This window comes from Syngnathus leptorhynchus, chromosome 3, assembly GCF_054491065.1.
Source record: "Syngnathus leptorhynchus isolate UIUO chromosome 3, UIUO_Slep, whole genome shotgun sequence".
In the NCBI taxonomy this organism is placed as follows: domain Eukaryota; kingdom Metazoa; phylum Chordata; class Actinopteri; order Syngnathiformes; family Syngnathidae; genus Syngnathus; species Syngnathus leptorhynchus.
Window position 1 is genome coordinate 3,098,189 of NC_141197.1, and position 26,565 is coordinate 3,124,753.

Here is a 26,565-nt window from a genome sequence, read left to right on the forward strand (position 1 = left end):
TTCTCGCCGAGATAAGCACGTTTTCTGAAATGCCGCTCTCCCGTCACTCTGGTTAAAGTGTTATGAAAAAAAAGGCTGTTGGGGGCTAGGGAGTATCGAGTTGATCATTATACATGAAGAAATAACCAATTTCATCGTTTGGTTTATGTTTTACACGCGTTTTAAATTTTATTGCCGAAATCGCTTTTTCTCGCCGAGATAAGCACGTTTTCTGAAATGCCGCTCTCCCGTCACTCTGGTTAAAGTGTTATGAAAAAAAAGGCTGTTGGGGGCTAGGGAGTATCGAGTTGATCATTATACATGAAGAAATAACCAATTTCATCGTTTGGTTTATGTTTTACACGCGTTTTAAATTTTATTGCCGAAATCGCTTTTTCTCGCCGAGATAAGCACGTTTTCTGAAATGCCGCTCTCCCGTCACTCTGGTTAAAGTGTTATGGAAAAAAAGGCTGTTGGGGGCTAGGGAGTATCGAGTTGATCATTATACATGAAGAAATAACCAATTTCATCGTTTGGTTTATGTTTTACACGCGTTTTAAATTTTATTGCCGAAATCGCTTTTTCTCGCCGAGATAAGCACGTTTTCTGAAATGCCGCTCTCCCGTCACTCTGGTTAAAGTGTTATGAAAAAAAAGGCTGTTGGGGGCTAGGGAGTATCGAGTTGATCATTATACATGAAGAAATAACCAATTTCATCGTTTGGTTTATGTTTTACACGCGTTTTAAATTTTATTGCCGAAATCGCTTTTTCTCGCCGAGATAAGCACGTTTTCTGAAATGCCGCTCTCCCGTCACTCTGGGTAAAGTGTTATGAAAAAAAAGGCTGTTGGGGGCTAGGGAGTATCGAGTTGATCATTATACATGAAGAAATAACCAATTTCATCGTTTGGTTTATGTTTTACACGCGTTTTAAATTTTATTGCCGAAATCGCTTTTTCTCGCCGAGATAAGCACGTTTTCTGAAATGCCGCTCTCCCGTCACTCTGGTTAAAGTGTTATGAAAAAAAAGGCTGTTGGGGGCTAGGGAGTATCGAGTTGATCATTATACATGAAGAAATAACCAATTTCATCGTTTGGTTTATGTTTTACACGCGTTTTAAATTTTATTGCCGAAATCGCTTTTTCTCGCCGAGATAAGCACGTTTTCTGAAATGCCGCTCTCCCGTCACTCTGGTTAAAGTGTTATGAAAAAAAAGGCTGTTGGGGGCTAGGGAGTATCGAGTTGATCATTATACATGAAGAAATAACCAATTTCATCGTTTGGTTTATGTTTTACACGCGTTTTAAATTTTATTGCTGAAATCGCTTTTTCTCGCCGAGATAAGCACGTTTTCTGAAATGCCGCTCTCCCGTCACTCTGGCTAAAGTGTTATGAAAAAAAAGGCTGTTGGGGGCTAGGGAGTATCGAGTTGATCATTATACATGAAGAAATAACCAATTTTTATCGTTTGGTTTATGTTTTACACGCGTTTTAAATTTTATTGCCGAAATCGCTTTTTCTCGCCGAGATAAGCACGTTTTCTGAAATGCCGGTCTCCCGTCACTCTGGTTAAAGTATTATGAAAAAAAAGGCTGTTGGGGGCTAGGGAGTATCGAGTTGATCATTATACATGAAGAAATAACCAATTTCATCGTTTGGTTTATGTTTTACACGCGTTTTAAATTTTATTGCCGAAATCGCTTTTTCTCGCCGAGATAAGCACGTTTTCTGAAATGCCGCTCTCCCGTCACTCTGGTTAAAGTGTTATGAAAAAAAAGGCTGTTGGGGGCTAGGGAGTATCGAGTTGATCATTATACATGAAGAAATAACCAATTTCATCGTTTGGTTTATGTTTTACACGCTGCTGAGCTCCAGCTGGATGTGTAAAAAGAACCGGGCTGGTTAAAAAAAGAACCGGGCGACCCGGTAAAATTGCTTAGCCGGGGCTCTGGAAGCCTAACACGGCGTGATCTTGTCCAAAAAGCCGCTGCTGAGCTCCAGCTGGAAGTGTAAAAAGAACCGGGCTGGTTAAAAAAAAGAACCGGGCCACCCGGTAAAATTGCTTAGCCGGGGCTCTGGAAGCCTAACACGGCGTGATCTTGTCCAAAAAGCCGCTGCTGAGCTCCAGCTGGAAGTGTAAAAAGAACCGGGCTGGTTAAAAAAAAGAACCGGGCGGCCCGGTAAAATTGCCTAGCCGGGGTCCTGGAAGCCTAACCCGGCGTGATACTGTGCAAAAAGCCGCTGCTGAGCTCCAGCTGGAAGTGTAAAAAGAACCGGGCTGGTTAAAAAAAGAACCGGGCGACCCGGTAAAATTGCTTAGCCGGGGCTCTGGAAGCCTAACACGGCGTGATCTTGTCCAAAAAGCCGCTGCTGAGCTCCAGCTGGAAGTGTAAAAAGAACCAGGCTGGTTAAAAAAAAAGAACCGGGCGGCCCGTTAAAATTGCTTAGCCGGGGCTCTGGAAGCCTAACCAGGCGTGATCTTGTCCAAAAAGCCGCTCGTGAGCTCCAGCTGGAAGTGTAAAAAGAACCGGGCTGGTTAAAAAAAAGAACCGGGCGGCCCGGTAAAATTGCTTAGCCGGGGTCCTGGAAGCCTAACCCGGCGTGATATTGTCCAAAAAGCCGCTGCTGAGCTCCAGCTGGAAGTGTAAAAAGAACCGGGCTGGTTAAAAAAAAAGAACCGGGCGGGCCGGTAAAATTGCTTAGCCGGGGCTCTGGAAGCCTAACACGGCGTGATCTTGTCCCAAAAGCCGCTCGTGAGCTTCAGCCGGAAGAAATGCCGCTCTCCCGTCACTCTGGTTAAAGTGTTATGAAAAAAAAGGCTGTTGGGGGCTAGGGAGTATCGAGTTGATCATTATACATGAAGAAATAACCAATTTCATCGTTTGGTTTATGTTTTACACGCGTTTTAAATTTTATTTCCGAAATCGCTTTTTCTCGCCGAGATAAGCACGTTTTCTGAAATGCCGCTCTCCCGTCACTCTGGCTAAAGTGTTATGAAAAAAAAGGCTGTTGGGGGCTAGGGAGTATCGAGTTGATCATTATACATGAAGAAATAACCAATTTCATCGTTTGGTTTATGTTTTACACGCGTTTTAAATTTTATTGCCGAAATCGCTTTTTCTCGCCGAGATAAGCACGTTTTCTGAAATGCCGGTCTCCCGTCACTCTGGTTAAAGTATTATGAAAAAAAAGGCTGTTGGGGGCTAGGGAGTATCGAGTTGATCATTATACATGAAGAAATAACCAATTTCATCGTTTGGTTTATGTTTTACACGCGTTTTAAATTTTATTGCCGAAATCGCTTTTTCTCGCCGAGATAAGCACGTTTTCTGAAATGCCGCTCTCCCGTCACTCTGGTTAAAGTGTTATGAAAAAAAGGCTGTTGGGGGCTAGGGAGTATCGAGTTGATCATTATACATGAAGAAATAACCAATTTCATCGTTTGGTTTATGTTTTACACGCGTTTTAAATTTTATTGCTGAAATCGCTTTTTCTCGCCGAGATAAGCACGTTTTCTGAAATGCCGCTCTCCCGTCACTCTGGTTAAAGTGTTATGGAAAAAAAGGCTGTTGGGGGCTAGGGAGTATCGAGTTGATCATTATACATGAAGAAATAACCAATTTCATCGTTTGGTTTATGTTTTACACGCGTTTTAAATTTTATTGCCGAAATCGCTTTTTCTCGCCGAGATAAGCACGTTTTCTGAAATGCCGCTCTCCCGTCACTCTGGTTAAAGTGTTATGAAAAAAAAGGCTGTTGGGGGCTAGGGAGTATCGAGTTGATCATTATACATGAAGAAATAACCAATTTCATCGTTTGGTTTATGTTTTACACGCGTTTTAAATTTTATTGCCGAAATCGCTTTTTCTCGCCGAGATAAGCACGTTTTCTGAAATGCCGCTCTCCCGTCACTCTGGTTAAAGTGTTGTGAAAAAAAAGGCTGTTGGGGGCTAGGGAGTATCGAGTTGATCATTATACATGAAGAAATAACCAATTTCATCGTTTGGTTTATGTTTTACACGCGTTTTAAATTTTATTGCCGAAATCGCTTTTTCTCGCCGAGATAAGCACGTTTTCTGAAATGCCGCTCTCCCGTCACTCTGGTTAAAGTGTTATGAAAAAAAAGACTGTTGGGGGCTAGGGAGTATTGAGTTGATCATTATACATGAAGAAATAACCAATTTCATCGTTTGGTTTATGTTTTACACGCGTTTTAAATTTTATTGCCGAAATCGCTTTTTCTCGCCGAGATAAGCACGTTTTCTGAAATGCCGCTCTCCCGTCACTCTGGTTAAAGTGTTATGAAAAAAAAGGCTGTTGGGGGCTAGGGAGTATCGAGTTGATCATTATACATGAAGAAATAACCAATTTCATCGTTTGGTTTATGTTTTACACGCGTTTTAAATTTTATTGCCGAAATCGCTTTTTCTCGCCGAGATAAGCACGTTTTCTGAAATGCCGCTCTCCCGTCACTCTGGTTAAAGTGTTATGAAAAAAAGGCTGTTGGGGGCTAGGGAGTATCGAGTTGATCATTATACATGAAGAAATAACCAATTTCATCGTTTGGTTTATGTTTTACACGCGTTTTAAATTTTATTGCCGAAATCGCTTTTTCTCGCCGAGATAAGCACGTTTTCTGAAATGCCGCTCTCCCGTCACTCTGGTTAAAGTGTTATGGAAAAAAAAGGCTGTTGGGGGCTAGGGAGTATTGAGTTGATCATTATACATGAAGAAATAACCAATTTCATCGTTTGGTTTATGTTTTACACGCGTTTTAAATTTTATTGCCGAAATCGCTTTTTCTCGCCGAGATAAGCACGTTTTCTGAAATGCCGCTCTCCCGTCACTCTGGTTAAAGTGTTATGAAAAAAAAGGCTGTTGGGGGCTAGGGAGTATCGAGTTGATCATTATACATGAAGAAATAACCAATTTCATCGTTTGGTTTATGTTTTACACGCGTTTTAAATTTTATTGCCGAAATCGCTTTTTCTCGCCGAGATAAGCACGTTTTCTGAAATGCCGCTCTCCCGTCACTCTGGTTAAAGTGTTATGAAAAAAAAGGCTGTTGGGGGCTAGGGAGTATCGAGTTGATCATTATACATGAAGAAATAACCAATTTCATCGTTTGGTTTATGTTTTACACGCGTTTTAAATTTTATTGCCGAAATCGCTTTTTCTCGCCGAGATAAGCACGTTTTCTGAAATGCCGCTCTCCCGTCACTCTGGTTAAAGTGTTGTGAAAAAAAAGGCTGTTGGGGGCTAGGGAGTATCGAGTTGATCATTATACATGAAGAAATAACCAATTTCATCGTTTGGTTTATGTTTTACACGCGTTTTAAATTTTATTGCCGAAATCGCTTTTTCTCGCCGAGATAAGCACGTTTTCTGAAATGCCGCTCTCCCGTCACTCTGGTTAAAGTGTTATGAAAAAAAAGGCTGTTGGGGGCTAGGGAGTATCGAGTTGATCATTATATATGAAGAAATAACCAATTTCATCGTTTGGTTTATGTTTTACACGCGTTTTAAATTTTATTGCCGAAATCGCTTTTTCTCGCCGAGATAAGCACGTTTTCTGAAATGCCGCTCTCCCGTCACTCTGGTTAAAGTGTTATGAAAAAAAAGGCTGTTGGGGGCTAGGGAGTATCGAGTTGATCATTATACATGAAGAAATAACCAATTTCATCGTTTGGTTTATGTTTTACACGCGTTTTAAATTTTATTGCCGAAATCGCTTTTTCTCGCCGAGATAAGCACGTTTTCTGAAATGCCGCTCTCCCGTCACTCTGGTTAAAGTGTTATAAAAAAAAAGGCTGTTGGGGGCTAGGGAGTATCGAGTTGATCATTATACATGAAGAAATAACCAATTTCATCGTTTGGTTTATGTTTTACACGCGTTTTAAATTTTATTGCCGAAATCGCTTTTTCTCGCCGAGATAAGCACGTTTTCTGAAATGCCGCTCTCCCGTCACTCTGGTTAAAGTGTTATGAAAAAAAAGGCTGTTGGGGGCTAGGGAGTATCGAGTTGATCATTATACATGAAGAAATAACCAATTTCATCGTTTGGTTTATGTTTTACACGCGTTTTAAATTTTATTGCCGAAATCGCTTTTTCTCGCCGAGATAAGCACGTTTTCTGAAATGCCGCTCTCCCGTCACTCTGGTTAAAGTGTTATGAAAAAAAAGGCCGTTGGGGGCTAGGGAGTATCGAGTTGATCATTATACATGAAGAAATAACCAATTTCATCGTTTGGTTTATGTTTTACACGTTTTAAATTTTATTGCCGAAATCGCTTTTTCTCGCCGAGATAAGCACGTTTTCTGAAATGCCGCTCTCCCGTCACTCTGGTTAAAGTGTTATGAAAAAAAAGGCTGTTGGGGGCTAGGGAGTATCGAGTTGATCATTTTACATGAAGAAATAACCAATTTCATCGTTTGGTTTATGTTTTACACGCGTTTTAAATTTTATTGCCAAAATCGCTTTTTCTCGCCGAGATAAGCACGTTTTCTGAAATGCCGCTCTCCCGTCACTCCGGTTAAAGTTTTTTGAAAAAAAAGGCTGTTGGGGGCTAGGGAGTATCGAGTTGATCATTATACATGAAGAAATAACCAATTTCATCGTTTGGTTTATGTTTTACACGCGTTTTAAATTTTATTGCCGAAATCGCTTTTTCTCGCCGAGATAAGCACGTTTTCTGAAATGCCGCTCTCCCGTCACTCTGGTTAAAGTGTTATGAAAAAAAAGGCTGTTGGGGGCTAGGGAGTATCGAGTTGATCATTATACATGAAGAAATAACCAATTTCATCGTTTGGTTTATGTTTTACACGCGTTTTAAATTTTATTGCCGAAATCGCTTTTTCTCGCCGAGATAAGCACGTTTTCTGAAATGCCGCTCTCCCGTCACTCTGGTTAAAGTGTTATGAAAAAAAAAGGCTGTTGGGGGCTAGGGAGTATCGAGTTGATCATTATACATGAAGAAATAACCAATTTCATCGTTTGGTTTATGTTTTACACGCGTTTTAAATTTTATTGCCGAAATCGCTTTTTCTCGCCGAGATAAGCACGTTTTCTGAAATGCCGCTCTCCCGTCACTCTGGTTAAAGTGTTATGAAAAAAAAGGCTGTTGGGGGCTAGGGAGTATCGAGTTGATCATTATACATGAAGAAATAACCAATTTCATCGTTTGGTTTATGTTTTACACGCGTTTTAAATTTTATTGCCGAAATCGCTTTTTCTCGCCGAGATAAGCACGTTTTCTGAAATGCCGCTCTCCCGTCACTCTGGTTAAAGTGTTATGAAAAAAAAGGCTGTTGGGGGCTAGGGAGTATCGAGTTGATCATTATACATGAAGAAATAACCAATTTCATCGTTTGGTTTATGTTTTACACGCGTTTTAAATTTTATTGCCGAAATCGCTTTTTCTCGCCGAGATAAGCACGTTTTCTGAAATGCCGCTCTCCCGTCACTCTGGTTAAAGTGTTATGAAAAAAAAGGCTGTTGGGGGCTAGGGAGTATCGAGTTGATCATTATACATGAAGAAATAACCAATTTCATCGTTTGGTTTATGTTTTACACGCGTTTTAAATTTTATTGCCGAAATCGCTTTTTCTCGCCGAGATAAGCACGTTTTCTGAAATGCCGCTCTCCCGTCACTCTGGTTAAAGTGTTATGAAAAAAAAGGCTGTTGGGGGCTAGGGAGTATCGAGTTGATCATTATACATGAAGAAATAACCAATTTCATCGTTTGGTTTATGTTTTACACGCGTTTTAAATTTTATTGCCGAAATCGCTTTTTCTCGCCGAGATAAGCACGTTTTCTGAAATGCCGCTCTCCCGTCACTCTGGTTAAAGTGTTATGGAAAAAAAGGCTGTTGGGGGCTAGGGAGTATCGAGTTGATCATTATACATGAAGAAATAACCAATTTCATCGTTTGGTTTATGTTTTACACGCGTTTTAAATTTTATTGCCGAAATCGCTTTTTCTCGCCGAGATAAGCACGTTTTCTGAAATGCCGCTCTCCCGTCACTCTGGTTAAAGTGTTATGAAAAAAAAGGCTGTTGGGGGCTAGGGAGTATCGAGTTGATCATTATACATGAAGAAATAACCAATTTCATCGTTTGGTTTATGTTTTACACGCGTTTTAAATTTTATTGCCGAAATCGCTTTTTCTCGCCGAGATAAGCACGTTTTCTGAAATGCCGCTCTCCCGTCACTCTGGGTAAAGTGTTATGAAAAAAAAGGCTGTTGGGGGCTAGGGAGTATCGAGTTGATCATTATACATGAAGAAATAACCAATTTCATCGTTTGGTTTATGTTTTACACGCGTTTTAAATTTTATTGCCGAAATCGCTTTTTCTCGCCGAGATAAGCACGTTTTCTGAAATGCCGCTCTCCCGTCACTCTGGTTAAAGTGTTATGAAAAAAAAGGCTGTTGGGGGCTAGGGAGTATCGAGTTGATCATTATACATGAAGAAATAACCAATTTCATCGTTTGGTTTATGTTTTACACGCGTTTTAAATTTTATTGCCGAAATCGCTTTTTCTCGCCGAGATAAGCACGTTTTCTGAAATGCCGCTCTCCCGTCACTCTGGTTAAAGTGTTATGAAAAAAAAGGCTGTTGGGGGCTAGGGAGTATCGAGTTGATCATTATACATGAAGAAATAACCAATTTCATCGTTTGGTTTATGTTTTACACGCGTTTTAAATTTTATTGCTGAAATCGCTTTTTCTCGCCGAGATAAGCACGTTTTCTGAAATGCCGCTCTCCCGTCACTCTGGCTAAAGTGTTATGAAAAAAAAGGCTGTTGGGGGCTAGGGAGTATCGAGTTGATCATTATACATGAAGAAATAACCAATTTTTATCGTTTGGTTTATGTTTTACACGCGTTTTAAATTTTATTGCCGAAATCGCTTTTTCTCGCCGAGATAAGCACGTTTTCTGAAATGCCGGTCTCCCGTCACTCTGGTTAAAGTATTATGAAAAAAAAGGCTGTTGGGGGCTAGGGAGTATCGAGTTGATCATTATACATGAAGAAATAACCAATTTCATCGTTTGGTTTATGTTTTACACGCGTTTTAAATTTTATTGCCGAAATCGCTTTTTCTCGCCGAGATAAGCACGTTTTCTGAAATGCCGCTCTCCCGTCACTCTGGTTAAAGTGTTATGAAAAAAAAGGCTGTTGGGGGCTAGGGAGTATCGAGTTGATCATTATACATGAAGAAATAACCAATTTCATCGTTTGGTTTATGTTTTACACGCGTTTTAAATTTTATTGCCGAAATCGCTTTTTCTCGCCGAGATAAGCACGTTTTCTGAAATGCCGCTCTCCCGTCACTCTGGTTAAAGTGTTATGAAAAAAAAGGCTGTTGGGGGCTAGGGAGTATCGAGTTGATCATTATACATGAAGAAATAACCAATTTCATCGTTTGGTTTATGTTTTACACGCGTTTTAAATTTTATTGCCGAAATCGCTTGTTCTCGCCGAGATAAGCACGTTTTCTGAAATGCCGCTCTCCCGTCACTCTGGTTAAAGTGTTATGAAAAAAAAGGCTGTTGGGGGCTAGGGAGTATCGAGTTGATCATTATACATGAAGAAATAACCAATTTCATCGTTTGGTTTATGTTTTACACGCGTTTTAAATTTTATTGCCGAAATCGCTTTTTCTCGCCGAGATAAGCACGTTTTCTGAAATGCCGCTCTCCCGTCACTCTGGTTAAAGTGTTATGAAAAAAAAGGCTGTTGGGGGCTAGGGAGTATCGAGTTGATCATTATACATGAAGAAATAACCAATTTCATCGTTTGGTTTATGTTTTACACGCGTTTTAAATTTTATTGCCGAAATCGCTTTTTCTCGCCGAGATAAGCACGTTTTCTGAAATGCCGCTCTCCCGTCACTCTGGTTAAAGTGTTATGAAAAAAAAGGCTGTTGGGGGCTAGGGAGTATCGAGTTGATCATTATACATGAAGAAATAACCAATTTCATCGTTTGGTTTATGTTTTACACGCGTTTTAAATTTTATTGCCAAAATCGCTTTTTCTCGCCGAGATAAGCACGTTTTCTGAAATGCCGCTCTCCCGTCACTCTGGTTAAAGTGTTATGAAAAAAAAGGCTGTTGGGGGCTAGGGAGTATCGAGTTGATCATTATACATGAAGAAATAACCAATTTCATCGTTTGGTTTATGTTTTACACGCGTTTTAAATTTTATTGCCGAAATCGCTTTTTCTCGCCGAGATAAGCACGTTTTCTGAAATGCCGCTCTCCCGTCACTCTGGTTAAAGTGTTATGAAAAAAAGGCTGTTGGGGGCTAGGGAGTATCGAGTTGATCATTATACATGAAGAAATAACCAATTTCATCGTTTGGTTTATGTTTTACACGCGTTTTAAATTTTATTGCTGAAATCGCTTTTTCTCGCCGAGATAAGCACGTTTTCTGAAATGCCGCTCTCCCGTCACTCTGGCTAAAGTGTTATGAAAAAAAAGGCTGTTGGGGGCTAGGGAGTATCGAGTTGATCATTATACATGAAGAAATAACCAATTTTTATCGTTTGGTTTATGTTTTACACGCGTTTTAAATTTTATTGCCGAAATCGCTTTTTCTCGCCGAGATAAGCACGTTTTCTGAAATGCCGGTCTCCCGTCACTCTGGTTAAAGTATTATGAAAAAAAACGCTGTTGGGGGCTAGGGAGTATCGAGTTGATCATTATACATGAAGAAATAACCAATTTCATCGTTTGGTTTATGTTTTACACGCGTTTTAAATTTTATTGCCGAAATCGCTTTTTCTCGCCGAGATAAGCACGTTTTCTGAAATGCCGCTCTCCCGTCACTCTGGTTAAAGTGTTATGAAAAAAAAGGCTGTTGGGGGCTAGGGAGTATCGAGTTGATCATTATACATGAAGAAATAATCAATTTCATCGTTTGGTTTATGTTTTACACGCGTTTTAAATTTTATTGCCGAAATCGCTTTTTCTCGCCGAGATAAGCACGTTTTCTGAAATGCCGCTTTCCCGTCACTCTGGTTAAAGTGTTATGAAAAAAAAGGCTGTTGGGGGCTAGGGAGTATCGAGTTGATCATTATACATGAAGAAATAACCAATTTCATCGTTTGGTTTATGTTTTACACGCGTTTTAAATTTTATTGCCGAAATCGCTTTTTCTCGCCGAGATAAGCACGTTTTCTGAAATGCCGCTCTCCCGTCACTCTGGTTAAAGTGTTGTGAAAAAAAAGGCTGTTGGGGGCTAGGGAGTATCGAGTTGATCATTATACATGAAGAAATAACCAATTTCATCGTTTGGTTTATGTTTTACACGCGTTTTAAAATTTATTGCCGAAATCGCTTTTTCTCGCCGAGATAAGCACGTTTTCTGAAATGCCGCTCTCCCGTCACTCTGGTTAAAGTGTTATGAAAAAAAAGGCTGTTGTGGGCTAGGGAGTATCGAGTTGATCATTATACATGAAGAAATAACCAATTTCATCGTTTGGTTTATGTTTTACACGCGTTTTAAATTTTATTGCCGAAATCGCTTTTTCTCGCCGAGATAAGCACGTTTTCTGAAATGCCGCTCTCCCGTCACTCTGGTTAAAGTGTTATGAAAAAAAAGGCTGTTGGGGGCTAGGGAGTATCGAGTTGATCATTATACATGAAGAAATAACCAATTTCATCGTTTGGTTTATGTTTTACACGCGTTTTAAATTTTATTGCCGAAATCGCTTTTTCTCGCCGAGATAAGCACGTTTTCTGAAATGCCGCTCTCCCGTCACTCTGGTTAAAGTGTTATGAAAAAAAAGGCTGTTGGGGGCTAGGGAGTATCGAGTTGATCATTATACATGAAGAAATAACCAATTTCATCGTTTGGTTTATGTTTTACACGCGTTTTAAATTTTATTGCCGAAATCGCTTTTTCTCGCCGAGATAAGCACGTTTTCTGAAATGCCGCTCTCCCGTCACTCTGGTTAAAGTGTTATGAAAAAAAAGGCTGTTGGGGGCTAGGGAGTATCGAGTTGATCATTATACATGAAGAAATAACCAATTTCATCGTTTGGTTTATGTTTTACACGCGTTTTAAATTTTATTGCCGAAATCGCTTTTTCTCGCCGAGATAAGCACGTTTTCTGAAATGCCGCTCTCCCGTCACTCTGGTTAAAGTGTTATGAAAAAAAAGGCTGTTGGGGGCTAGGGAGTATCGAGTTGATCATTATACATGAAGAAATAACCAATTTCATCGTTTGGTTTATGTTTTACACGCGTTTTAAATTTTATTGCCGAAATCGCTTTTTCTCGCCGAGATAAGCACGTTTTCTGAAATGCCGCTCTCCCGTCACTCTGGTTAAAGTGTTATGAAAAAAAAGGCTGTTGGGGGCTAGGGAGTATCGAGTTGATCATTATACATGAAGAAATAACCAATTTCATCGTTTGGTTTATGTTTTACACGCGTTTTAAATTTTATTGCTGAAATCGCTTTTTCTCGCCGAGATAAGCACGTTTTCTGAAATGCCGCTCTCCCGTCACTCTGGCTAAAGTGTTATGAAAAAAAAGGCTGTTGGGGGCTAGGGAGTATCGAGTTGATCATTATACATGAAGAAATAACCAATTTTTATCGTTTGGTTTATGTTTTACACGCGTTTTAAATTTTATTGCCGAAATCGCTTTTTCTCGCCGAGATAAGCACGTTTTCTGAAATGCCGGTCTCCCGTCACTCTGGTTAAAGTATTATGAAAAAAAAGGCTGTTGGGGGCTAGGGAGTATCGAGTTGATCATTATACATGAAGAAATAACCAATTTCATCGTTTGGTTTATGTTTTACACGCGTTTTAAATTTTATTGCCGAAATCGCTTTTTCTCGCCGAGATAAGCACGTTTTCTGAAATGCCGCTCTCCCGTCACTCTGGTTAAAGTGTTATGAAAAAAAAGGCTGTTGGGGGCTAGGGAGTATCGAGTTGATCATTATACATGAAGAAATAACCAATTTCATCGTTTGGTTTATGTTTTACACGCGTTTTAAATTTTATTGCCGAAATCGCTTTTTCTCGCCGAGATAAGCACATTTTCTGAAATGCCGCTTTCCCGTCACTCTGGTTAAAGTGTTATGAAAAAAAAGGCTGTTGGGGGCTAGGGAGTATCGAGTTGATCATTATACATGAAGAAATAACCAATTTCATCGTTTGGTTTATGTTTTACACGCGTTTTAAATTTTATTGCCAAAATCACTTTTTCTCGCCGAGATAAGCACGTTTTCTGAAATGCCGCTCTCCCGTCACTCTGGTTAAAGTGTTGTGAAAAAAAAGGCTGTTGGGGGCTAGGGAGTATCGAGTTGATCATTATACATGAAGAAATAACCAATTTCATCGTTTGGTTTATGTTTTACACGCGTTTTAAATTTTATTGCCGAAATCGCTTTTTCTCGCCGAGATAAGCACGTTTTCTGAAATGCCGCTCTCCCGTCACTCTGGTTAAAGTGTTATGAAAAAAAAGGCTGTTGGGGGCTAGGGAGTATCGAGTTGATCATTATACATGAAGAAATAACCAATTTCATCGTTTGGTTTATGTTTTACACGCGTTTTAAATTTTATTGCCGAAATCGCTTTTTCTCGCCGAGATAAGCACGTTTTCTGAAATGCCGCTCTCCCGTCACTCTGGTTAAAGTGTTATGAAAAAAAAGGCTGTTGGGGGCTAGGGAGTATCGAGTTGATCATTATACATGAAGAAATAACCAATTTCATCGTTTGGTTTATGTTTTACACGCGTTTTAAATTTTATTGCCGAAATCGCTTTTTCTCGCCGAGATAAGCACGTTTTCTGAAATGCCGCTCTCCCGTCACTCTGGTTAAAGTGTTATGAAAAAAAAGGCTGTTGGGGGCTAGGGAGTATCGAGTTGATCATTATACATGAAGAAATAACCAATTTCATCGTTTGGTTTATGTTTTACACGCGTTTTAAATTTTATTGCCGAAATCGCTTTTTCTCGCCGAGATAAGCACGTTTTCTGAAATGCCGCTCTCCCGTCACTCTGGTTAAAGTGTTATGAAAAAAAAGGCTGTTGGGGGCTAGGGAGTATCGAGTTGATCATTATACATGAAGAAAAAACCAATTTCATCGTTTGGTTTATGTTTTACACGCGTTTTAAATTCTATTGCCGAAATCGCTTTTTCTCGCCGAGATAAGCAAGTTTTCTGAAATGCCGCTCTCCCGTCACTCTGGTTAAAGTGTTATGAAAAAAAAGGCTGTTGGGGGCTAGGGAGTATCGAGTTGATCATTATACATGAAGAAATAACCAATTTCATCGTTTGGTTTATGTTTTACACGCTGCTGAGCTCCAGCTGGATGTGTAAAAAGAACCGGGCTGGTTAAAAAAAGAACCGGGCGACCCGGTAAAATTGCTTAGCCGGGGCTCTGGAAGCCTAACACGGCGTGATCTTGTCCAAAAAGCCGCTGCTGAGCTCCAGCTGGAAGTGTAAAAAGAACCGGGCTGGTTAAAAAAAAGAACCGGGCGACCCGGTAAAATTGCTTAGCCGGGGCTCTGGAAGCCTAACACGGCGTGATCTTGTCCAAAAAGCCGCTGCTGAGCTCCAGCTGGAAGTGTAAAAAGAACCGGGCTGGTTAAAAAAAAGAACCGGGCGGCCCGGTAAAATTGCCTAGCCGGGGTCCTGGAAGCCTAACCCGGCGTGATACTGTGCAAAAAGCCGCTGCTGAGCTCCAGCTGGAAGTGTAAAAAGAACCGGGCTGGTTAAAAAAAGAACCGGGCGACCCGGTAAAATTGCTTAGCCGGGGCTCTGGAAGCCTAACACGGCGTGATCTTGTCCAAAAAGCCGCTGCTGAGCTCCAGCTGGAAGTGTAAAAAGAACCAGGCTGGTTAAAAAAAAGAACCGGGCGGCCCGTTAAAATTGCTTAGCCGGGGCTCTGGAAGCCTAACCAGGCGTGATCTTGTCCAAAAAGCCGCTCGTGAGCTCCAGCTGGAAGTGTAAAAAGAACCGGGCTGGTTAAAAAAAAGAACCGGGCGGCCCGGTAAAATTGCTTAGCCGGGGTCCTGAAAGCCTAACCCGGCGTGATATTGTCCAAAAAGCCGCTGCTGAGCTCCAGCTGGAAGTGTAAAAAGAACCGGGCTGGTTAAAAAAAAAGAACCGGGCGGGCCGGTAAAATTGCTTAGCCGGGGCTCTGGAAGCCTAACACGGCGTGATCTTGTCCCAAAAGCCGCTCGTGAGCTTCAGCTGGAAGTGTAAAAAGAACCGGGCTGGTTCAAAAAAAGAACCGGGCGGCCCGGTAGAATTGCTTAGCCGAGGTCCTGGAAGCCTAACCCGGCGTGATCTTGCGCCAAAAGCCGCTGCTGAGCTCCAGCTGGAAGTGTAAAAAGAACCGGACTGGTTCAAAAAAAGAACCGGGCGGGCCGGTAAAATTGCTTAGCCGGGGTCCTGGAAGCCTAACGCGGCGTGATCTTGCCCGAAAGTCGGCCTCTATACTTCCATATTAGGTACCAGGCGCTCAGAGCCAACTTGGCGAAAATTTTCTAAGTGCCCACGGCTCTGCGGGGATTGTGCGTCCGACCCGCGCCGGTTCTCCAGCCGACCTGAAATAACGCAAAACCAGCCTCTCCCCCTGGAGCTCACAGCCAAAGGCGAAACTTTTCTAAGTGCCTACGGCTCTGCGGGCTTTTGAGTCCGCCCCGCGCCGGTTCGTCGGTCGGCCTCAAAAAGCAAAAAATCAGCCTCTCTCCCTGGAGCTCGACTCGAGTTGATCATTATACATGAAGAAATAACCAATTTCATCGTTTGGTTTATGTTTTACACGCGTTTTAAATTTTATTGCCGAAATCGCTTTTTCTCGCCGAGATAAGCACGTTTTCTGAAATGCCGCTCTCCCGTCACTCTGGTTAAAGTGTTATGAAAAAAAAGGCTGTTGGGGGCTAGGGAGTATCGAGTTGATCATTATACATGAAGAAATAACCAATTTCATCGTTTGGTTTATGTTTTACACGCGTTTTAAATTTTATTGCCTAAATCGCTTTTTCTCGCCGAGATAAGCACGTTTTCTGAAATGCCGCTCTCCCGTCACTCTGGTTAAAGTGTTATGAAAAAAAAGGCTGTTGTGGGCTAGGGAGTATCGAGTTGATCATTATACATGAAGAAATAACCAATTTCATCGTTTGGTTTATGTTTTACACGCGTTTTAAATTTTATTGCCGAAATCGCTTTTTCTCGCCGAGATAAGCACGTTTTCTGAAATGCCGCTCTCCCGTCACTCTGGTTAAAGTGTTATGAAAAAAAAGGCTGTTGGGGGCTAGGGAGTATCGAGTTGATCATTATACATGAAGAAATAACCAATTTCATCGTTTGGTTTATGTTTTACACGCGTTTTAAATTTTATTGCCGAAATCGCTTTTTCTCGCCGAGATAAGCACGTTTTCTGAAATGCCGCTCTCCCGTCACTCTGGTTAAAGTGTTATGAAAAAAAAGGCTGTTGGGGGCTAGGGAGTATCGAGTTGATCATTATACATGAAGAAATAACCAATTTCATCGTTTGGTTTATGTTTTACACGCGTTTTAAATTTTATTGCCGAAATCGCTTTTTCTCGCCGAGATAAGCACGTTTTCTGAAATGCCGCTCTCCCGTCACTCTGGTTAAAGTGTTATGAAAAAAAAGGCTGTTGGGGGCTAGGGAGTATCGAGTTGATCATTATACATGAAGAAATAACCAATTTCATCGTTTGGTTTATGTTTTACACGCGTTTTAAATTTTATTGCCGAAATCGCTTTTTCTCGCCGAGATAAGCACGTTTTCTGAAATGCCGCTCTCCCGTCACTCTGGTTAAAGTGTTATGAAAAAAAAGGCTGTTGGGGGCTAGGGAGTATCGAGTTGATCATTATACATGAAGAAATAACCAATTTCATCGTTTGGTTTATGTTTTACACGCGTTTTAAATTTTATTGCCGAAATCGCTTTTTCTCGCCGAGATAAGCACGTTTTCTGAAATGCCGCTCTCCCGTCACTCTGGTTAAAGTGTTATGGAAAAAAAGGCTGTTGGGGGCTAGGGAGTATCGAGTTGATCATTATACATGAAGAAATAACCAATTTCATCGTTTGGTTTATGTTTTACACGCGTTTTAAATTTTATTGCCGAAATCGCTTTTTCTCGCCGAGATAAGCACGTTTTCTGAAATGCCGCTCTCCCGTCACTCTGGTTAAAGTGTTATGAAAAAAAAGGCTGTTGGGGGCTAGGGAGTATCGAGTTGATCATTATACATGAAGAAATAACCAATTTCATCGTTTGGTTTATGTTTTACACGCGTTTTAAATTTTATTGCCGAAATCGCTTTTTCTCGCCGAGATAAGCACGTTTTCTGAAATGCCGCTCTCCCGTCACTCTGGTTAAAGTGTTATGAAAAAAAAGGCTGTTGGGGGCTAGGGAGTATCGAGTTGATCATTATACATGAAGAAATAACCAATTTCATCGTTTGGTTTATGTTTTACACGCGTTTTAAATTTTATTGCCGAAATCGCTTTTTCTCGCCGAGATAAGCACGTTTTCTGAAATGCCGCTCTCCCGTCACTCTGGTTAAAGTGTTATGAAAAAAAAGGCTGTTGGGGGCTAGGGAGTATCGAGTTGATCATTATACATGAAGAAATAACCAATTTCATCGTTTGGTTTATGTTTTACACGCGTTTTAAATTTTATTGCCGAAATCGCCTTTTCTCGCCGAGATAAGCACGTTTTCTGAAATGCCGCTCTCCCGTCACTCTGGTTAAAGTGTTATGAAAAAAAAGGCTGTTGGGGGCTAGGGAGTATCGAGTTGATCATTATACATGAAGAAATAACCAATTTCATCGTTTGGTTTATGTTTTACACGCGTTTTAAATTTTATTGCCGAAATCGCTTTTTCTCGCCGAGATAAGCACGTTTTCTGAAATGCCGCTCTCCCGTCACTCTGGTTAAAGTGTTATGAAAAAAAAGGCTGTTGGGGGCTAGGGAGTATCGAGTTGATCATTATACATGAAGAAATAACCAATTTCATCGTTTGGTTTATGTTTTACACGCGTTTTAAATTTTATTGCCGAAATCGCTTTTTCTCGCCGAGATAAGCACGTTTTCTGAAATGCCGCTCTCCCGTCACTCTGGTTAAGGTGTTATGAAAAAAAAGGCTGTTGGGGGCTAGGGAGTATCGAGTTGATCATTATACATGAAGAAATAACCAATTTCATCGTTTGGTTTATGTTTTACACGCGTTTTAAATTTTATTGCCGAAATCGCTTTTTCTCGCCGAGATAAGCACGTTTTCTGAAATGCCGCTCTCCCGTCACTCTGGTTAAAGTGTTATGAAAAAAAAGGCTGTTGGGGGCTAGGGAGTATCGAGTTGATCATTATACATGAAGAAATAACCAATTTCATCGTTTGGTTTATGTTTTACACGCGTTTTAAATTTTATTGCCGAAATCGCTTTTTCTCGCCGAGATAAGCACGTTTTCTGAAATGCCGCTCTCCCGTCACTCTGGTTAAAGTGTTATGAAAAAAAAGGCTGTTGGGGGCTAGGGAGTATCGAGTTGATCATTATACATGAAGAAATAACCAATTTCATCGTTTGGTTTATGTTTTACACGCGTTTTAAATTTTATTGCCGAAATCGCTTTTTCTCGCCGAGATAAGCACGTTTTCTGAAATGCCGCTCTCCCGTCACTCTGGTTAAAGTGTTATGAAAAAAAAGGCTGTTGGGGGCTAGGGAGTATCGAGTTGATCATTATACATGAAGAAATAACCAATTTCATCGTTTGGTTTATGTTTTACACGCGTTTTAAATTTTATTGCCGAAATCGCTTTTTCTCGCCGAGATAAGCACGTTTTCTGAAATGCCGCTCTCTTGTCACTCTGGTTAAAGTGTTATGAAAAAAAAGGCTGTTGGGGGCTAGGGAGTATCGAGTTGATCATTATACATGAAGAAATAACCAATTTCATCGTTTGGTTTATGTTTTACACGCGTTTTAAATTTTATTGCCGAAATCGCTTTTTCTCGCCGAGATAAGCACGTTTTCTGAAATGCCGCTCTCCCGTCACTCTGGTTAAAGTGTTATGAAAAAAAAGGCTGTTGGGGGCTAGGGAGTATCGAGTTGATCATTATACATGAAGAAATAACCAATTTCATCGTTTGGTTTATGTTTTACACGCGTTTTAAATTTTATTGCCGAAATCGCTTTTTCTCGCCGAGATAAGCACGTTTTCTGAAATGCCGCTCTCCCGTCACTCTGGTTAAAGTGTTATGAAAAAAAAGGCTGTTGGGGGCTAGGGAGTATCGAGTTGATCATTATACATGAAGAAATAACCAATTTCATCGTTTGGTTTATGTTTTACACGCGTTTTAAATTTTATTGCCGAAATCGCTTTTTCTCGCCGAGATAAGCACGTTTTCTGAAATGCCGCTCTCCCGTCACTCTGGTTAAAGTGTTATGAAAAAAAAGGCTGTTGGGGGCTAGGGAGTATCGAGTTGATCATTATACATGAAGAAATAACCAATTTCATCGTTTGGTTTATGTTTTACACGCGTTTTAAATTTTATTGCCGAAATCGCTTTTTCTCGCCGAGATAAGCACGTTTTCTGAAATGCCGCTCTCCCGTCACTCTGGTTAAAGTGTTATGAAAAAAAAGGCTGTTGGGGGCTAGGGAGTATCGAGTTGATCATTATACATGAAGAAATAACCAATTTCATCGTTTGGTTTATGTTTTACACGCGTTTTAAATTTTATTGCCGAAATCGCTTTTTCTCGCCGAGATAAGCACGTTTTCTGAAATGCCGCTCTCCCGTCACTCTGGTTAAAGTGTTATGAAAAAAAAGGCTGTTGGGGGCTAGGGAGTATCGAGTTGATCATTATACATGAAGAAATAACCAATTTCATCGTTTGGTTTATGTTTTACACGCGTTTTAAATTTTATTGCCGAAATCGCTTTTTCTCGCCGAGATAAGCACGTTTTCTGAAATGCCGCTCTCCCGTCACTCTGGTTAAAGTGTTATGAAAAAAAAGGCTGTTGGGGGCTAGGGAGTATCGAGTTGATCATTATACATGAAGAAATAACCAATTTCATCGTTTGGTTTATGTTTTACACGCGTTTTAAATTTTATTGCCGAAATCGCTTTTTCTCGCCGAGATAAGCACGTTTTCTGAAATGCCGCTCTCCCGTCACTCTGGTTAAAGTGTTATGAAAAAAACGGCTGTTGGGGGCTAGGGAGTATCGAGTTGATCATTATACATGAAGAAATAACCAATTTCATCGTTTGGTTTATGTTTTACACGCGTTTTAAATTTTATTGCCGAAATCGCTTTTTCTCGCCGAGATAAGCACGTTTTCTGAAATGCCGCTCTCCCGTCACTCTGGTTAAAGTGTTATGAAAAAAAAGGCTGTTGGGGGCTAGGGAGTATCGAGTTGATCATTATACATGAAGAAATAACCCATTTCATCGTTTGGTTTATGTTTTACACGCGTTTTAAATTTTATTGCCGAAATCGCTTTTTCTCGCCGAGATAAGCACGTTTTCTGAAATGCCGCTCTCCCGTCACTCTGGTTAAAGTGTTATGAAAAAAAAGGCTGTTGGGGGCTAGGGAGTATCGAGTTGATCATTATACATGAAGAAATAACCAATTTCATCGTTTGGTTTATGTTTTACACGCGTTTTAAATTTTATTGCCGAAATCGCTTTTTCTCGCCGAGATAAGCACGTTTTCTGAAATGCCGCTCTCCCGTCACTCTGGTTAAAGTGTTGTGAAAAAAAAGGCTGTTGGGGGCTAGGGAGTATCGAGTTGATCATTATACATGAAGAAATAACCAATTTCATCGTTTGGTTTATGTTTTACACGCGTTTTAAATTTTATTGCCGAAATCGCTTTTTCTCGCCGAGATAAGCACGTTTTCTGAAATGCCGCTCTCCCGTCACTCTGGTTAAAGTGTTATGAAAAAAAAGGCTGTTGGGGGCTAGGGAGTATCGAGTTGATCATTATACATGAAGAAATAACCAATTTCATCGTTTGGTTTATGTTTTACACGCGTTTTAAATTTTATTGCCGAAATCGCTTTTTCTCGCCGAGATAAGGACGTTTTCTGAAATGCCGCTCTCCCGTCACTCTGGTTAAAGTGTTATGAAAAAAAAGGCTGTTGGGGGCTAGGGAGTATCGAGTTGATCATTATACATGAAGAAATAACCAATTTCATCGTTTGGTTTATGTTTTACACGCGTTTTAAATTTTATTGCCGAAATCGCTTTTTCTCGCCGAGATAAGCACGTTTTCTGAAATGCCGCTTTCCCGTCACTCTGGTTAAAGTGTTATGAAAAAAAAGGCTGTTGGGGGCTAGGGAGTATCGAGTTGATCATTATACATGAAGAAATAACCAATTTCATCGTTTGGTTTATGTTTTACACGCGTTTTAAATTTTATTGCCAAAATCACTTTTTCTCGCCGAGATAAGCACGTTTTCTGAAATGCCGCTCTCCCGTCACTCTGGTTAAAGTGTTGTGAAAAAAAAGGCTGTTGGGGGCTAGGGAGTATCGAGTTGATCATTATACATGAAGAAATAACCAATTTCATCGTTTGGTTTATGTTTTACACGCGTTTTAAATTTTATTGCCGAAATCGCTTTTTCTCGCCGAGATAAGCACGTTTTCTGAAATGCCGCTCTCCCGTCACTCTGGTTAAAGTGTTATGAAAAAAAAGGCTGTTGGGGGCTAGGGAGTATCGAGTTGATCATTATACATGAAGAAATAACCAATTTCATCGTTTGGTTTATGTTTTACACGCGTTTTAAATTTTATTGCCGAAATCGCTTTTTCTCGCCGAGATAAGCACGTTTTCTGAAATGCCGCTCTCCCGTCACTCTGGTTAAAGTGTTATGAAAAAAAAGGCTGTTGGGGGCTAGGGAGTATCGAGTTGATCATTATACATGAAGAAATAACCAATTTCATCGTTTGGTTTATGTTTTACACGCGTTTTAAATTTTATTGCCGAAATCGCTTTTTCTCGCCGAGATAAGCACGTTTTCTGAAATGCCGCTCTCCCGTCACTCTGGTTAAAGTGTTATGAAAAAAAAGGCTGTTGGGGGCTAGGGAGTATCGAGTTGATCATTATACATGAAGAAATAACCAATTTCATCGTTTGGTTTATGTTTTACACGCGTTTTAAATTTTATTGCCGAAATCGCTTTTTCTCGCCGAGATAAGCACGTTTTCTGAAATGCCGCTTTCCCGTCACTCTGGTTAAAGTGTTATGAAAAAAAAGGCTGTTGGGGGCTAGGGAGTATCGAGTTGATCATTATACATGAAGAAATAACCAATTTCATCGTTTGGTTTATGTTTTACACGCGTTTTAAATTTTATTGCCGAAATCGCTTTTTCTCGCCGAGATAAGCACGTTTTCTGAAATGCCGCTCTCCCGTCACTCTGGTTAAAGTGTTGTGAAAAAAAAGGCTGTTGGGGGCTAGGGAGTATCGAGTTGATCAATATACATGAAGAAATAACCAATTTCATCGTTTGGTTTATGTTTTACACGCGTTTTAAATTTTATTGCCGAAATCGCTTTTTCTCGCCGAGATAAGCACGTTTTCTGAAATGCCGCTCTCCCGTCACTCTGGTTAAAGTGTTATGAAAAAAAAGGCTGTTGGGGGCTAGGGAGTATCGAGTTGATCATTATACATGAAGAAATAACCAATTTCATCGTTTGGTTTATGTTTTACACGCGTTTTAAATTTTATTGCCGAAATCGCTTTTTCTCGCCGAGATAAGCACGTTTTCTGAAATGCCGCTCTCCCGTCACTCTGGTTAAAGTGTTATGAAAAAAAAGGCTGTTGGGGGCTAGGGAGTATCGAGTTGATCATTATACATGAAGAAATAACCAATTTCATCGTTTGGTTTATGTTTTACACGCGTTTTAAATTTTATTGCCGAAATCGCTTTTTCTCGCCGAGATAAGCACGTTTTCTGAAATGCCGCTTTCCCGTCACTCTGGTTAAAGTGTTATGAAAAAAAAGGCTGTTGGGGGCTAGGGAGTATCGAGTTGATCATTATACATGAAGAAATAACCAATTTCATCGTTTGGTTTATGTTTTACACGCGTTTTAAATTTTATTGCCAAAATCACTTTTTCTCGCCGAGATAAGCACGTTTTCTGAAATGCCGCTCTCCCGTCACTCTGGTTAAAGTGTTGTGAAAAAAAAGGCTGTTGGGGGCTAGGGAGTATCGAGTTGATCATTATACATGAAGAAATAACCAATTTCATCGTTTGGTTTATGTTTTACACGCGTTTTAAATTTTATTGCCGAAATCGCTTTTTCTCGCCGAGATAAGCACGTTTTCTGAAATGCCGCTCTCCCGTCACTCTGGTTAAAGTGTTATGAAAAAAAAGGCTGTTGGGGGCTAGGGAGTATCGAGTTGATCATTATACATGAAGAAATAACCAATTTCATCGTTTGGTTTATGTTTTACACGCGTTTTAAATTTTATTGCCGAAATCGCTTTTTCTCGCCGAGATAAGCACGTTTTCTGAAATGCCGCTCTCCCGTCACTCTGGTTAAAGTGTTATGAAAAAAAAGGCTGTTGGGGGCTAGGGAGTATCGAGTTGATCATTATACATGAAGAAATAACCAATTTCATCGTTTGGTTTATGTTTTACACGCGTTTTAAATTTTATTGCCGAAATCGCTTTTTCTCGCCGAGATAAGCACGTTTTCTGAAATGCCGCTCTCCCGTCACTCTGGTTAAAGTGTTATGAAAAAAAAGGCTGTTGGGGGCTAGGGAGTATCGAGTTGATCATTATACATGAAGAAATAACCAATTTCATCGTTTGGTTTATGTTTTACACGCGTTTTAAATTTTATTGCCGAAATCGCTTTTTCTCGCCGAGATAAGCACGTTTTCTGAAATGCCGCTCTCCCGTCACTCTGGTTAAAGTGTTATGAAAAAAAAGGCTGTTGGGGGCTAGGGAGTATCGAGTTGATCATTATACATGAAGAAATAACCAATTTCATCGTTTGGTTTATGTTTTACACGCGTTTTAAATTTTATTGCCGAAATCGCTTTTTCTCGCCGAGATAAGCACGTTTTCTGAAATGCCGCTCTCCCGTCACTCTGGTTAAAGTGTTATGAAAAAAAAGGCTGTTGGGGGCTAGGGAGTATCGAGTTGATCATTATACATGAAGAAATAACCAATTTCATCGTTTGGTTTATGTTTTACACGCTGCTGAGCTCCAGCTGGATGTGTAAAAAGAACCGGGCTGGTTAAAAAAAGAACCGGGCGACCCGGTAAAATTGCTTAGCCGGGGCTCTGGAAGCCTAACACGGCGTGATCTTGTCCAAAAAGCCGCTGCTGAGCTCCAGCTGGAAGTGTAAAAAGAACCGGGCTGGTTAAAAAAAAGAACCGGGCGACCCGGTAAAATTGCTTAGCCGGGGCTCTGGAAGCCTAACACGGCGTGATCTTGTCCAAAAAGCCGCTGCTGAGCTCCAGCTGGAAGTGTAAAAAGAACCGGGCTGGTTAAAAAAAAGAACCGGGCGGCCCGGTAAAATTGCCTAGCCGGGGTCCTGGAAGCCTAACCCGGCGTGATACTGTGCAAAAAGCCGCTGCTGAGCTCCAGCTGGAAGTGTAAAAAGAACCGGGCTGGTTAAAAAAAGAACCGGGCGACCCGGTAAAATTGCTTAGCCGGGGCTCTGGAAGCCTAACACGGCGTGATCTTGTCCAAAAAGCCGCTGCTGAGCTCCAGCTGGAAGTGTAAAAAGAACCAGGCTGGTTAAAAAAAAGAACCGGGCGGCCCGTTAAAATTGCTTAGCCGGGGCTCTGGAAGCCTAACCAGGCGTGATCTTGTCCAAAAAGCCGCTCGTGAGCTCCAGCTGGAAGTGTAAAAAGAACCGGGCTGGTTAAAAAAAAGAACCGGGCGGCCCGGTAAAATTGCTTAGCCGGGGTCCTGGAAGCCTAACCCGGCGTGATATTGTCCAAAAAGCCGCTGCTGAGCTCCAGCTGGAAGTGTAAAAAGAACCGGGCTGGTTAAAAAAAAAAAGAACCGGGCGGGCCGGTAAAATTGCTTAGCCGGGGCTCTGGAAGCCTAACACGGCGTGATCTTGTCCCAAAAGCCGCTCGTGAGCTTCAGCTGGAAGTGTAAAAAGAACCGGGCTGGTTCAAAAAAAGAACCGGGCGGCCCGGTAGAATTGCTTAGCCGAGGTCCTGGAAGCCTAACCCGGCGTGATCTTGCGCCAAAAGCCGCTGCTGAGCTCCAGCTGGAAGTGTAAAAAGAACCGGACTGGTTCAAAAAAAGAACCGGGCGGGCCGGTAAAATTGCTTAGCCGGGGTCCTGGAAGCCTAACGCGGCGTGATCTTGCCCGAAAGTCGGCCTCTATACTTCCATATTAGGTACCAGGCGCTCAGAGCCAACTTGGCGAAAATTTTCTAAGTGCCCACGGCTCTGCGGGGATTGTGCGTCCGACCCGCGCCGGTTCTCCAGCCGGCCTGAAATAACGCAAAACCAGCCTCTCCCCCTGGAGCTCACAGCCAAAGGCGAAACTTTTCTAAGTGCCTACGGCTCTGCGGGCTTTTGAGTCCGCCCCGCGCCGGTTCGTCGGTCGGCCTCAAAAAGCAAAAAATCAGCCTCTCTCCCTGGAGCTCGACTCGAGTTGATCATTATACATGAAGAAATAACCAATTTCATCGTTTGGTTTATGTTTTACACGCGTTTTAAATTTTATTGCCGAAATCGCTTTTTCTCGCCGAGATAAGCACGTTTTCTGAAATGCCGCTCTCCCGTCACTCTGGTTAAAGTGTTATGAAAAAAAAGGCTGTTGGGGGCTAGGGAGTATCGAGTTGATCATTATACATGAAGAAATAACCAATTTCATCGTTTGGTTTATGTTTTACACACGTTTTAAATTTTATTGCCGAAATCGCTTTTTCTCGCCGAGATAAGCACGTTTTCTGAAATGCCGCTCTCCCGTCACTCTGGTTAAAGTGTTATGAAAAAAAAGGCTGTTGGGGGCTAGGGAGTATCGAGTTGATCATTATACATGAAGAAATAACCAATTTCATCGTTTGGTTTATGTTTTACACGCGTTTTAAATTTTATTGCCGAAATCGCTTTTTCTCGCCGAGATAAGCACGTTTTCTGAAATGCCGCTCTCCCGTCACTCTGGTTAAAGTGTTGTGAAAAAAAAGGCTGTTGGGGGCTAGGGAGTATCAAGTTGATCATTATACATGAAGAAATAACCAATTTCATCGTTTGGTTTATGTTTTACACGCGTTTTAAATTTTATTGCCGAAATCGCTTTTTCTCGCCGAGATAAGCACGTTTTCTGAAATGCCGCTCTCCCGTCACTCTGGTTAAAGTGTTATGAAAAAAAAGGCTGTTGGGGGCTAGGGAGTATCGAGTTGATCATTATACATGAAGAAATAACCAATTTCATCGTTTGGTTTATGTTTTACACGCGTTTTAAATTTTATTGCCGAAATCGCTTTTTCTCGCCGAGATAAGCACGTTTTCTGAAATGCCGCTCTCCCGTCACTCTGGTTAAAGTGTTATGAAAAAAAAGGCTGTTGGGGGCTAGGGAGTATCGAGTTGATCATTATACATGAAGAAATA